The sequence below is a fragment of the Phyllostomus hastatus genome, unplaced genomic scaffold (genome assembly GCF_019186645.2).
Source record: "Phyllostomus hastatus isolate PE091 unplaced genomic scaffold, TTU_PhHast_1.1 phas_scaffold_93, whole genome shotgun sequence".
Taxonomy (NCBI): Eukaryota; Metazoa; Chordata; class Mammalia; order Chiroptera; family Phyllostomidae; genus Phyllostomus; species Phyllostomus hastatus.
In genome coordinates, this window is record NW_025334042.1 from 7,782,536 (window position 1) to 7,797,908 (window position 15,373).

At 36.1% G+C, this 15,373-nt stretch overlaps 1 pseudogene; it reads left to right on the top strand.

The window, feature by feature from the left end:
- The first annotated feature begins 8,875 nt into the window (after window positions 1-8,875).
- LOC123813174 lies at window positions 8,876-8,990 on the top strand (annotated as a pseudogene).
- The last annotated feature ends 6,383 nt before the right edge of the window (window positions 8,991-15,373 follow it).

Sequence of the window (15,373 nt, forward strand, 5' to 3'; positions counted from 1 at the left end):
CTAGACAGTGCCAAATGTTCCTGGGAACAGTATTGTGCTAGGCTGATAATCACTGATCTAACTCAATCCATATGGTAAGGTTTAAAGAAGTTTAAATTAATTTTCTTGTTTATCTGCCCATAATGAAGAATTTGAAAGGCATATAAGCAAAGAAAAAAATTCCATAATCTTACCTGATTACTACCACTCAGGGTAATCATTACTTTAACATATTGAACATGTTTTTTTCAACGAATTTAACTCTGTATTTTTCCATTTCCATAGATAAGATCACATATATTCAATATTGTGTGATATAATTTGGACCAACATCACTCTTCTGTAATTAAAAAAAAAAAACCTCATGGAAATTAGTGCAATGATTACAACTCTGTAATGTATTATATATAAATATAGTATTTATTTAACTATATAATATTCCATGGTGTGATTATATCATAATCAATATAACTATTCCCTTAACATTAGATATTTCAATGTTTTTAATTCTTCCAAAGTATATAACAACTTACTCTACCACCTGTGGCACATAAAATTGCAGAATTTACTTTAACCTCACTAATATAACTACAATATTTTAAATGTTTGCTAATCTCCCTAATATTACTATAATCTTTTAAAATGTTTGCTAATTTGGAGGACAAAAAGTGTCTTGCTTTTGTACAAATTCACATTTAAAAAATTTATTTGCATTAGTTATTACTATCCTTTATACATTTATGCAAAGGGATCTTGTGTTTTCCTTAGCTATTTTTTTTTTTAAGATTTTATTTATTTATTTTTAGATAGGGAAGGGAGGGAGACAGAGAGAGAGAGAGAAACATCAATGTGCGGTTGCTGGGGGTTATGGCCTGCAACCCAGGCATGTACCCTGGCTGGGAATCGAACCTGGGACACTTTGGTTTCCAGCCCGCACTCAATCCACTGAGCTACGCCAGCCAGGGCTTCCTTAGCTATTTCTAAGAGTACTTCCTATGTTAAATGTCAAACTTTTGGCCATATATTGCAGGTTTTTAAAATTTTACTTAATATTAAATATGGTTTATAGTATTTTTAAGAAACAATAGTCAATTTGAAAATATTTAACTGTTTCATTCTTACGATTTTTCCATTGATTTCAAACTTAAAAATCCTCTATATCTAGAGGGTTAGATAAATATTTATATTTGCTTCTGTTTTAAAAAAGTTGTATTATATACACATTTCACTCTGCTACTCCTGGAATTTATTTTGTTATATAGCTTAAGATTAGGCTAAACCTTAATATTCTTTTAATAAGCTGGCCAAGTGTTCATGAAATTTTTTTCCCCAGGGATGATTTTGTTTTAACTTTTCTAAATGCTTTATTTATTTTTTAAATTATATTTTATTGATTATGCTATTATAGTTGACCCCATTTTCCCCCTTTGCCCCTCTCCACCCAGCAATGCCCACTCCCTCAGACAATCTCCCTACCATTGTTCATATTCATGGGTCATATATATAAGTTCTTTGGCTACTCCATTTCCTATACTGTACTTACATCCTCAAGGTTGTTCTGTAACTACTTATTTGTACTATTTAATCCCATCATCTCTTCACCCATTCTCCCACATCTTCCTCTCATCTGGCAACCATCAAAATGCTCTCCATATCCATGATTCTGACTCTAATCTTCTTGTTTGTTTAGTTGTTTTTTTTTAGATTCAATTATGGGTAGATATGTATTTATTGCCATTTTATTGTTCATAGTTTTGATCTTCTTTTTCTTCAGCAAGTTATCTCTAATATTTCATATAAAAATGGTTTGGTGATAACGCCTACAGTGTTTTCCCGTCTGGGAAGATCTTAATCAGACCTTCAATTCTAAATGATAGCTTTGCTGGGTAGAGCAATCTTGGCTGTTGGTCCCTTCTCTTCATGACTTTGAATATTTCTTGTCAGTCCCTTCTAGTCTGCAAAATTTCTTTTGAAAAATCAGTTGACAGTCTTATGGGAACTCCCCTGTAGATAACTAACTTCTTTTGTCTTGCTGCTTTTAAAATTTTCTCTTTATCTTTGACCCTTGGAATTTTAATTATGATGCATCTTAGAATAGGCCTCTTTGCATCCATCTTGTTTGACACCCTCTGAGCTTCCTGGACTTGCACATCTATTTCCTTCACCAAATTAGGAAAATTTTCCTTCATTATTTTTTCAAACAGATTCCCACTTTCTTGCTCTTTTCTTCTTCTCACACCCCTATGATGGGAATGTTGGAATGCCCAAAGTTGTCCCAAAGGCTGCTTACACTACCCTTGTTTTTTTTTTTAATTTATTTTTAGAGAAGGGAAGGGAGGGAGAAAGAGAGGGAGAGAAATATCAATGTGTGATTTCCTCTCAAGTGCCTCCAACTGGGGACCTGGCCCACAACCCAGTCATGTGCCCTGACTGGGAATCAAACCAGTGATCCTTTTGGTTCACAGTCTGGTGTTCAATCCACTGAGTCATGCCAGCCAGGGATTATCCTTGGTTTTTTTTGGATTCTTTTTTCTTCTTGTGGTTCTGATTTTTATTTGTTTGTTTGTTTCCTTATGTTCCAAATCATTGACTTGGTTCTAAGTTTCATCCACTTTACTGTTGTTTCCCTGTAAATTGTTCTGTATTTTAATTTGTGTATTCTTCATTTCTGACTGGATTTTTATGCTGCTGAGGTCCTCATTAAGTTCCTTGAACATCCTTATAATCAGTACTTTGAACTCTGCATCTGATAGCTTATCTTCATTTTGTTTAGTTCTTTGTCTGTGTTTTGTACTGTTCTTTCATTTGGGCATGTTTATTTGTCTCCTCATTTTGGTAGCCTCCTGTGTTTGTTTCCATGTATTACGTAGAGCTGCTATGACTGCTTGTCTGGGTAGTGTGGTCTAAAGTAGTAGGTATCCTATAAGGCCCATTGGCACAGCCTCCTGTATCATGCAAGTTGTGTATTTGAGTTGCACCCTTGTGTGAGCTGAGATGTCCCTCCTCTTATATTTGAGACTCAGATTGCTGTTGGCAGATCAATTAGAGGGATTTACCCAGACCAGTCAGCTGCAAGGATTGGCTGAGACCACTGACCACCAACCTCTTCCCTCTGTGGAAAATCAGCTGTGCAGGGGCAGGGTGGTGGTGCTCTGATGTGGTCTGTAGCTGTCCACTGGTTTCACAGGTTCTGGGGTTTCCTGAGTGGCGCAGGCCAAGGTGCTTTTTTTTTGTTTGTTTGACAGATGGGAGGGGGGTGTAGGGGAATGGGTGAAGAGGTAAGGGGATTAAGAAGTACAAATAAGTGGTTACAGAATAGCCATGGGGGTGTAAAATACAGTATAGGAAATGGAGTAGCCAAACAACTTATATGTATGACCCACAGACATGAACAATGGTGGGGAGACTGCCTGAGGTTGTGAGGGGCACTAGGGGGAGAGGTGCTAAGGGGAGAAATGGGGACAACTGTAATACCATAATCAATAAAATATAATTAAAAAATAATTATACTTCTTTGTCTCCAATCTGAATGATATTTCTTTATCTTGCTTTACAGCACTGGCTAAGACCTCCAACACAATATTGAATAGAAGTAGTGAAATTGGACATAGTTGCCTTGTTTCAAGGACACAGCTGTAGAAATGGCTTCTAATAATAAAAAAGAACAACAATTATTTTTTCACAATTTACTTAGCCTTAAAAATATTCCAGCAGACATTCTTCTATGTACTCTGTATGTATCAGCTCATTAGTCCCCACAACAGCTCTTTACGTGTCATTATCATTCCCATTTTGCAAATAAATCAAGCTACAGAGAGGTTAACTAATTTGCTCATGATTACACAGCTAATAAGTAGGGGTGTACCATTTTTTATCCCCACCATGAATATGTGAGAATTCTACATCTTTGCCAACACTTGATATAGTCACTCTTTTAATTATCAGCATCGCATTGTCATTTTAATTTGTAGAAGTGTCTCATAGTCATTATTATGTGGAAAGCAAGGATTTGGACTGACTTTAGAATTGGCTCTTACCATTGCATTTCATCATTGTAGAGTAGCAGAGCAATAGTAGAGCAAGGGTTTCTCAAGAGAAGACTTAGGTTTGAATTTTGTCTCTGCACTGGTTTACTTCAGGTTGCTCATTTAAATAGGTAATAATACTTATATCACAGAGGAATTAGGAGCTTTTAATGAATTTTATGTAAGAAAGTATGCAGCACATCATTGGTGCTAAAGTTTTTTTTTTTTACTTTTTTAAACTATTTTAAGTTTAATGTTGTTTTTCTTTGCTAGACTCAAAATGCACACAATTCTCCCTTATTCCCCATTGATTTATGCTCCATCTTCTACTTTTGGCATATTCCTCACCCCAAAGTAATATTAGTTAACACCAGCTTGAGCAGACAGCACACGTGGCAAAAATGGATACTCTAAAAAGACCATAGTCATCAGATTTATGTCCATCAAAGTTGCAAATAGTTTAGTGTTTTATGTAAATTTTGTGCAAGACACTGTAAAAACATTTTTGTTATTTTGATAAAGGGTAACTCCAAGGTTTAACAATAATAGTTTTAGTGATATTAGGTATAGTGAATGGAAAAGAGGCCATATGCCAAGTAATTAAAATGATGGGTTCTGAAAGCAGAGTTTGTGTTTAAATTCTACCCCAGCCCTACTTGTTAACTATGGAATTCTGAACAAGCTATTCAGTCTTTCTATATTTCAGTTTCTTCATCAATTAATAGGACATTACTAACTCTTAACCCTTTAGATTTTAATGAGAATTAATGTGGTTTACAATAAGCATTAAATAAGAGTTTACTTTTTGCAACTTTTTAAAACTCATAAAACTCACAAAAACTTTAAATTTATGTCCACCTCTTAAAATTTTTTTATCAATTGATTTTTTTGAGAGAGAGAGGGAGAGGAACATTGATTTATTTGTTCCACTTATTTATGCATTTATTGGTTGACTCTTATGTGTGCTCCAACTGGGGATCAAACCCCCAACCTTGGCATATTTGGTCGATGCTCAAACCAACTGAGCTACTCAGTGAGGGCAATCTTTTTTAAAAATTGAATTTATTGGGGTGACATTGATTATAAATTATATAGATTTCAGAGGTACAATTCTAAAATACATAATCTGTATATTGTATTTTGTATTTACAAGTCAAGTTTCCTTCTATCACCATTAATACTCCTTTTACCCTCTTCTACCTCCTCAAACCCCCCCTTCTCTCTGGTAATCATCATACTGTTGTCTGTCTATTGTCTTATTTGTTAACAGCATCATAATATTAGTAACTACACAAATTATATTACTCTCATTGTTAATATTCTCTGCTTGTCTTTTTCCAAGCATGCCTCAGTTTTGCTTGAGTTTATTCTATAATTTTGTCCTGCATTTTATAACCTTCTGGTTATGAAGCAGCCAGATTTGCCTGTATATTAGAAATAAGAGAAATACAAGGCTTCATATTGTCTATAAGCCTGTGTAACATAAAAAAAGCTGATGGTACTTGGGTTGACTAAAGATTTAGGTCAGCAATGAAAAGAGAGAATTCATGTTGACTTTATAAAGTTGCAAATCAAGGAACTGTAGTTGGCTTGTTTTTCCTTATAACAAATTCACTTGTGTGGTAAGATTGGTACAATACACTCTACATTCCTCTTACCTAGCCCCACAAAAGTATTGAGGTCTGTCCAGAAAGTTTCAAGCCATGTAATATGTAAAATAGAGACATTCATTGAAGAAGGTAGAAGATACAAGAAACATTGTACATAGGACAATGATGTCTCAGTCCTCTTCAAAGTAGGCACCTTGGGACCTCACACCGTTCTTCCAGTCACCATCAGCTGTCCCGTCATATTTTCCTGAATCTCATCAAGGTCTGAAATCTCTTTCCTTTCAAAAGTGATTTTATTTTTTGGAAAAGCCAGAAGTGGTAGGGTGACAAATCTGGGCTGTACGGGGGCTGAGTCACCTGGGTAATTTGTTTCACAAAAAACTCTACAGGAGATATGATCCATGAGTGGGCCTGTTGTCGTGATAAAGCTGCCAATCACCAGTTGCCCATAGCTACAGCTGTTTTTGTCATATTGTATCTCTCAACCGAAGAACATTAATTTAGTACTCCTTATTAACTGTTTGGCCTGGAGGGGTGTAGTAGTCATGAAGGGCAACATCTTCCCAACCAAAAAACACAGTTAACATAGTCTTTATCTTGCTGCAACATTGTCACACCTTATTCAGGTATGGAGACCAGATGACTTCCTTTGGAATGACTGGGCCTTCATTTCAGGATCATAGCCATATACTGATGATTTGTCTCCCATTATAACCTCTTTGAGGAAATCTGATTCATTGGTAGCAATTTGAATCAAGTTACTAGCAACTGCAGCACAATGTTCCTTCTGCTCTGGTAGCAGAAGCCATGGAATGCATTTGGCCACAACGCATATGGTGCCAAGATCTTGAGTCAAAATCTCAGACACAGTAGTTTTTGGAATCCCTAGATCAGCTTCTAGTTCTCACACTGTCACTGCTCTTTGTTGATTACAGCTCGTACATTTTCAACATTTCAGGTGTTCTGCTTGTTGCAGGCCTTCCAGAACGTGGATCACTTTCAACAGGTTCTCAACCATCTTTGAAGCATTTGTGCCACATTTTTATTTGTGCTCCACTCATTGCATCGTCCCTGAATCATTCGAATAGTTTCTGTGGAGGAATGTTCAAGCTTAATGCAAATTTGATGCAGATTCATTGCTCTACTCACTAAATCATTTTGAATGAGATGGCCACACAGCACGCATGCTCACTCAATGGCATCTACCGCCCCCACTGACTAGTACAGTGAAGTAATCATTGTTCACACATGCACATTCCAGTCCACTCTCTTTGGCTGCTGGGTCACATCAATGTCATGCAAACCATTCTTGTTATATTAACAATGACTGGACTTTTACAGACAGACTTTTCCTTTTAAAAAGTTTCTTTCTTACTTTAACTTTTTCTTACCCAATTGCCTCTTTGCATTTCTTTATAAATCCTAAACATTTGTTTGTCCAGGTACTATTTGATTTTTCCCAGTGATTTGACTATGTCACTTGGATAAAGAAGCAAATACTTTTCAGTACTCTGATAGCATATCAAATTATTTTTAAAAAGCAAACTGGCCCTGGCTGGCATAGCTCAGTGGATTGAGCGTGGGCTTCGAACCAAAGCATCGCAGGTTCGATTCCCAGTCAGGGCACATGCTTGGGTTGCAGGCCATGGCCCCCAGCAACCACACATTGATGTTTCTCTCTCTCTCTCTCTCTCTCTCTCTCTCTCTCTCTCTCTCTCTCTCCCTTCCCTCTCTAAAAATAAATAAATAAAAATTTTTTAAAAAGCAAACTGAAAATTGGTAAAAGAAAAAAAACAGTAGGTACAGCAGTATTTCCAAGGCTTAACAACTCTAAGTTATAAGAATGCAGAAAGTTGATTTGATTATATTAGTGCCCACCAGGATATTCTTGATAAATAATTCACAACTAATTTGCTTGTTTAAAAGATTAAAAATGGATTAGAAGGGCCATTGTCACTCAATCTGCCTATTGTTGATCTTAGCAGAAAGGACAATAATGAAACATCTCTTAAGAGACTACACTCCAAAGGAGGAATTTTGGGTGCTGGAATAAGGCCAGTGTTTGTCCAGTGCTATGAAATGGTTTCCAATGCTGAGCAATAGTGTTGCAACTGTTCCCAATTTCCCTCTTGATGTGTTTGGTGTAAAACCACTCTCCGTGTTTTCAGCTAAAAGATGTGTGCATCTGCCTCTCAAAGATTAAAATGTGTCTGTTGACAAGAAACAGGCATTGGGGAAGCATATTTGTTGTGAAAAGGAGTGGATTCTTATGCCAGGAGTTAAGGGAATAACAATATTTTTAGGGAATAACAAGAAGAATGAAAATCAATGGCATTCTTCTGCTTTGTGTTAAGCTATAAAGTAAATTTTTGCTGTACAAAATTAATCTTAGGCAATTGGATGCATTGATTAATAGAGGTGGACGTACAATCAAGAAAAATTTATTCTCCTGATCCACTAACTTACCTAGAGCCATAATAGTAGTAAAACAATATTTAATCCAAAACCATATACTGACTCCAAACAACCACTAAGCTCTTATCATACATGTGTTCCACAGGGGATATTTCATTGTTTTCTTTTTAGTCCCAGCTATGGTTCCTATATAATCACAATCAAAGAAGACAAATAACAAAAAAAAATTAGTTAACAGGACATTTCAATTAATAATTAGTCTTACATCTGGTGTGCTTTTAAAATTATTCAATAATGTACATAATTTAATTTGTCTTAAATTTTGAGTTTTTTGCTATTTCTTATTATGTATCACCTTGATTTTTCCCTGTATTCTAATTATAGAGGAAAAGATAAGCTCTGGAAGAATGATCTGGAATGTTACTGATACTTTTAAATATAATTAGAAAATAATTATATCTAGAAGTAATTTGTTAATTATATATAGGTATTAATAAACAAAATTTAATATTTCATCATTAAGAAGACTCGAATGTCTTCCTATGGGGGTAAGAGACAAACAAAATTAAGGGCAGGAGATGTCTACATATAAAAATAGAGCCACTTGTGGACAAACACACTGACATACTATTTAAATACTTATATTTCAGAATTATGCAAGCAAGAAAAACATTCCCAACATTTATTTAAAACATACATAACTCAATGGGATAACAAAGAATCAGGAATGTAAATTCTGAAGACAATGTGATCAAAGTTTTTCAAATGTGAAGGGTCTCTCAAGTAATGCTTTTTCTGTTCAATTTCCTTAAAAACTATGGACATTGTATTAAAAATGAGATATATAGCTTTGTGCAGTGGCAGTATCATAGCCAATGTTGTTTATATGAGGCATGATTATTGCCAATTGAAAAATGAGATATATATTTTTTATTGTCATTGTTAAAACTAAACATTATTATTCTCAAAATGCAATTTAAAAATTAAATGCCAGAACTTCCAGTCAAGATGGAGTCAAAGGTAGACATGCTTTGCCTCCTCGTGCAACCATAGAAAGAATTACAACCAGATTTCAAAACGAGTAACACTCAGAACTATCAGAAAATTGAGCTATCTGGAAGTCTGACAACCAAGGATTAAAAGAAGACACAACATCCAGATGAGTAGGAGGGGCAGAGTCACGGAGACGGGTGAAAAGGTGGTGTGGCGTGGAAAGGTAGCAGAATGGGTGGGAGGGATAGCTTCAAAGTGAGCAATCCCAGCCCCAGGCCAGACCACACAGCCCAAGGTTCTAGCACTGGGAAGATAGATCCCTGTTACCTCTGGCTGTTAAAACCAGTGGGGGTTGAGGTAGTGAAAGAAACTTCTGGATTTTCACCACTTAAAGGGCCAGCACAGTCTTAGAACATACCCAAACCCATTTATTCCTAGATTCACCACTGGGGCCACAGCTGGAAGGGTGTCAGTCACACACAGGAAGGAGGTGAAGTGACTGGAAATTGGGCAAGTGCCAAGGGAACTGCCAGAACCCAGGCAGTGGCATTTTCCCCTCTCCAAGCCCCGCCCCCCCGCCACCACACACACACACACAGTCACAAAGCAGTGAAGCAGGTGTGCTGCCCTGGCAATTACCTATGGCTCCACGCCACACAATTTACATATGTCTATTCAACATAGGCCATGCTACTAAGACAGAGAGTAAAAGCAGCTCTACACAGAAACAAACACGGGGCAGCTACTAAACTGAGGAGTCAAAGAAATATGGTCCAAATTAAAGAATAGAACAAAACCCCAGAAAAATAACTAAGCGAAATGAAGATAGCCAACCTACCAGATGCAGTTTAAAACACTGGTCATAAGGATGGTCAGAGAATTCCTTAAGCATGGCAAAAATATAATAATAATAAGAGAAGAAATGAAAGTTACACTAAGTAAAATAAAGAATAATCCACAGGAAACCAACAAAGAAGGGAAGGAAGCTGGTTTTCAAACCAATGAGTTGGAACACAAGGAAGAATTAAATATTTAACCAGAAAAAAAGGAAGAAACAAGAATTCAAAATAATGAGGATAAGCTTAAGGAGCCTCTGGGACATCTCCAAATATGCCAACATCCAAATCATGGTGATGCCAGAAGGAAAAGAGGAACAGCAAGAAATGGAAAACTTATTTGAAAAAATAATGATAGAAAACTTCCCTAATTTGTCAAAGGAAATAGACACACAAGTCCAAGAAGCACAAAGAGTCCCAAACAATCTGGACCCAAAGAGGACCATTCCAAGATATATCATAATTAAAACACCAAAGGCTAACGATAAAGAGAGAATTGTAAAAGCAGCAAGGGAAAAGCAGAGAGTTACTTACAAAGGAGTTCCCATAAGACTATCAGTAGATTTTTTAAAAGAAACTTTGCAGGCAAGAAGGGGCTTGCAAGAAGTATTCAAAGTCATGAGAAGAAAGGACCTACAACCTAGATTAGTCTATCCAGCAAAGCTATCATTTAGGATGGAAGGGCAGATAAAGTGCTTCCCAGACAAGGTGAAGCCAAAGGAGTTCATCAACATCAAGCGATTATTACAAGATATGTTAAAGGGTCTTACTTAAGAAAAAGAAGAGATCAACAGTATGAACATTAAAAATGCAACAAATTCACCCTGGCTGGTGTTGCTCAGTGGACTGCATGCCAGCCTGCAAACTGAAAGATCACCAGTTCAATTCCCACCTGGGCTGAGGTGCGGACCAGGTCCCTGGGTAGGGGTGTGCGAGAGGCAACCCATTGACATTTCTTTCACATCAGTGTTTCTCTCGCTCTGTTTCTCTCTACCTTACCCTCTCTAAATAAATGATAGATAGATAGATAGATAGATAGATAGATAGATAGATAGAAATGAGTTCACAACTATCAACAACTGAATGTGAAAACAAACAAACAAAAAACTAAGCAAACAACTAGGACAGGATCAGAACCATAGATATAGAGATCATTTTGAGGGTTATCAGCTGGAAGGGGGAAGGGGGAGAATGAGGAAATGGTGCGGAGATTAAGAAGCATAAATGGTAGGAACAAAACAGAGAGGGGGAAGTTAAGAATAGCATAGGAAATGGAGAAGCCAGAAAACTTACACCCATAACCCACAGACATGAACTAAGGGGGAGTTGCTGGGGGTAAGTGGGTTACCAGGGAGAGGGGGGCAAACAGGGAAAAACTGGGGCAACTATAATAGCATAATCAATAAAATATAATGAAAACATAAATACCAAAGATCAAACAAATTAAATAACATAATTAAGTTTGGGATCATAGTGTGGATAGGTGGGAGAATACATTCTGGAACACATTTTTGTTTTTAGAGGGGAATTGTTCCTTTTATTAGTATTAAGTATTTTTTTCTTTTACCCTTTCATGTTGTTCACCATGCTAAATATGATTTGCATATTGCTATATCAGTTTATTTATGTTGATATTTATCATAATATATATTCTCTTAAGCATTTTATCCATTTTTTCTTTTTCTGCAGTGATTCTGGGAAAAACACATAGAAGGATTTATTTTTATGAAGTATGAAAGTGTCTTTTAGAAGATAAGTTTGATGCTTCATATATTTTATGATTACTAATATATTTGTTCTTATATCTGCCATATTTCTTTTGTGTTTTTGTCCATTATACTTTGCTTATTTTTCCTTGTTTTCTTTTCCTGTTTTTTTCTCAACTGATCAAGGATTTGTTTTCCCTTTCTCCTCTACTGATTTAGAAATTATGTATGCTATTTCTTTCTTTTATTTCTTTATTTTTATTGTTGACCCTTGCAATTTTTAACACTAATACATATCTTTTTTTTACAAAGTCCCAAGTTAATTAGTATTTTTCTCCTCCTTCTGAAGAAAAGAATAACCTTACCACACTTTAGTTTTCTTTAAACATTTTCCCAATTTCCATGTTATTTTTGCGTAAAATTTTAGACATGTCTTGTTACCAAACAAAAAAAATCATGTTTTTGTTTATAAACAACATTCATTTTTATTTCCATTATGGTTTCCTGATTTTTGTTCACTTTTGATTTTTACACATCACCACTTCCTCTAATTGTGTAAATTTATTTAGTTGAAATAGACTTTCAAAATTATTCTAACAGTGGATTTTATTTTAGGACTGTAAGTAGCTCTAAAATATCCTCATAAATTATAACTTGACTAGCTTTAGAATTACAGCACAGTTATTTTTCCTTGGAAAAGCCTATGGATATTAATCTACTTTCTTAAGCATCTATTTTTACTGAGAATAGTATACAGTTCATCTGATTCTTATTATGTGGGATTTTTCTCTTTATCTTAATATTCTAAAATACTATAATATATTTAGGGATGATTTATTAAAGTATATTTATCCCATTTGACATGGGGTGGACTCTATTAGTCTGAGGACTTTGTCTTTCTTTGGTTCTGAGAAATCCCAGGCATTAGCTACTGCACCTGTGTCCTCTGTGCCTCTTTGGGAGCTCCTTTCAGATCTGCCAATCCCACAGCTTCAGCCACTGGCAACTGCATTTTTCTGGCCTTGTTTGTTTTGCCATTTTTATGGTAGTATCTTCATTTCTAGACCACATATTTCCCCTTCATGTTTTTGAGTGTTGCCTTGCACTTTTAAATTTATAAAATATATTTACCTGTAATTTCAGTGTATATTTTAGCTGAAGATGGGAGTTTTAGCATTGGTTCCATTTGCCATCCTGACCTGAAAGCCAACAGGACTTATTAAAAAGAGAATATAAAACAATGGATACTTGATAATAGAAGTATGCTAAACTTATGTAACCACACAATCAACATTTCTTTCTCTGCCACAAAATAAAAAGACTAAATTTTAGATAAGTTACTCTAACAGTTATTATTGAGTTACGTGAGACTAATCCCATAGGTCACTTCTATCTACTCTTTCTTTAAACTTATATTTTATTGATTATACTATTACAGTTGTCCCATTGTTTCCTCCTTTGCCCCCCTCCACACAGCACCCCCCATTCCCTCAGACAATTCCACACCATTGTTCATGTCCATGGGTCGTGCATAGGTTCTTTGGCTACTCCATTTCCTGTACTGTACTTCACAGCCCCACAGCTATACTGTAACTACCTATTTGTACTTAACCCCCTCACCTCTTCACCCCTTCCCCCATACCCCCTACCATCTGGCAACCATCAAATGTTCTCTATATCCATGATTCTCTCTCTATTCTTGTTTGCTTAGTTTGTTTTTTAGATTCAATTGTTGATAGATATGTATTTTTTGCCATTTTATTATTTATAGTTATGATCTCCTTTTAGTTAAATAAGTTCCCTTTAACAAGAAAAAGAGCATTAGATGGGAATTCATCCAATTCCCCCCAAGCAAGAAGTTTCCATAATAAAACTCTATTTCCCCTGCAGTTCATACCCCTTCCTGTATCTGCTGAGGAAGAAAAAGAGCATCACCCCAGACAACTGGCCAGTCAAATGGTGTAGCTCTGCAGAAGAGAAACACAGCAAAAAATGGTATTTGGTGCAGCAAAAAGTGAGAAACAGGAAAAGCACATAGACCAGAGGAGGAAAATACTTGCCATTTCACATGTCATAGCCAGGAGAAAGACTTTTGAGTTGTTATTACCTTATGTTCAGATCCTACCAGATAGGCTGGTGGTAGCAGTAGCTATTGTCTTGACAACCTACAGATTCTACTAGAGTTCTCCAAATTATGAGGCACTTACATTATCAACAACAGAGCCTAAAGGAAGCAATTTATAGTGTTTTCATTTACTTTTAAAATTTAAACATTCTTCTGACATTCTCTCATGGACACTTTGCTCCCAAATTGTTACTTGTGTTTGCCTCAATGTCTTGAGGCCAGCTTAAATAACTGAATAACTCCCAGATAGAAATAAGCTATTCAGAAACAGAGTAGTCTGAGTAGACAGAGAAGTATGACTGGCTGAATCCCAGACAGGGGTCGGTGACAGACCTTAGAATGAAGCTCATAGCACTTAAACCCTTCCCATCTCCCAACCCTGAGACAGCCGTCCTGCACATAAGACCAATGTATCATTCATTCTACCTAAATACATTTTTTAAAATGACCCCCGAAGTCCATAAAGCTAATCCCCCCAAATAGGATCTTTTTTAAAAAAGAAAAATTTATGATTATTTTTTTCTGATCTTTTCTTCAGATTATTTTCCAATGGTAATTAAACTAATGTCCCTGACTACTGTAAGGTACACATAATAAAATTCCAGAAAGATAATTCTTGTTAGGATACAGAAGTCATGGAATGAAATGTAAAACCCAAGACATTACTCTAGTCTAATGTCTACACAGATGAAAAATTAAAGAGCTTAATATAATAGAGAGTTTAAATGACGTATCCAAGGTCATACAATTTGTGGGCAGAACCAAGAATAGAAAACCTGATCTCCTAACTTCCAGAGCAGTACTCCTTCTATTATATTGCACTGAATATGATGAGTTCCTCCCTTAACACAACTGACAGAGTCTGATGGATTGTTAGGTAGGTTGGAGTGAGTAATTTGCTGTAGCAGCCATCTTCTTCCAGTTATTGCCATAAGTGGAACACAATGTCTGACTTTTTTTATGTGAAAGTAGCATAGTATAAACAAACTTTCACTTAACATTCGACAATACGTATTTTCTTTATGGCATGTAATTTTATAATCTTAAAGTTCAGATTGCTAGGAACTAGAGTATCAAATAATGAGTGAATTTGAATGCCACTTCTGATAAGGCAAAGAGAAAATCCATGATCAAACCTAATATTACTATCTCTAAATGACCTTCAGTAGCAGCAGAGAAGTCAACCCCACTTGGGAGATGCTTCTTTGACAGCAGGAGCTCAGGCTTGCAGGAGTTCGAATCTTTGGGCTGATTAAGATCCTGGGGATGTTTCTTTACAGCTAATATATCACTTCTTGAAGATTATCAACAGGTCACAGATACTTGGCCTATCAAAGCCATTCATCATTTGAGCTCCTATTGTTTTTCCACTGCTCACCTCCAGTAAACATTTTAAAGAAACAGATTTAGCTCTTACTTTCCACTGTGATCACCTGATGGGTCATGGCACATCGAGAAAGGAAAGATGTCAAGAATGTTTAATCAGCAGCGATTTAAACAGGGCCATATTTGAGGGAATTAACAAAATCAGCATGCTCGTTGCTCCAGGATGATTTTTCTTGCTGGTAAGACTAAAGGAACATCAGAACTCAAAGCAGTGGAAATCTTTCAGGCCCAATTCTTGCTGCCAAAGTTAAAAGACTGCCAGGACGGAAGTCTGAATCACTCTCTACGCCAGTTACAG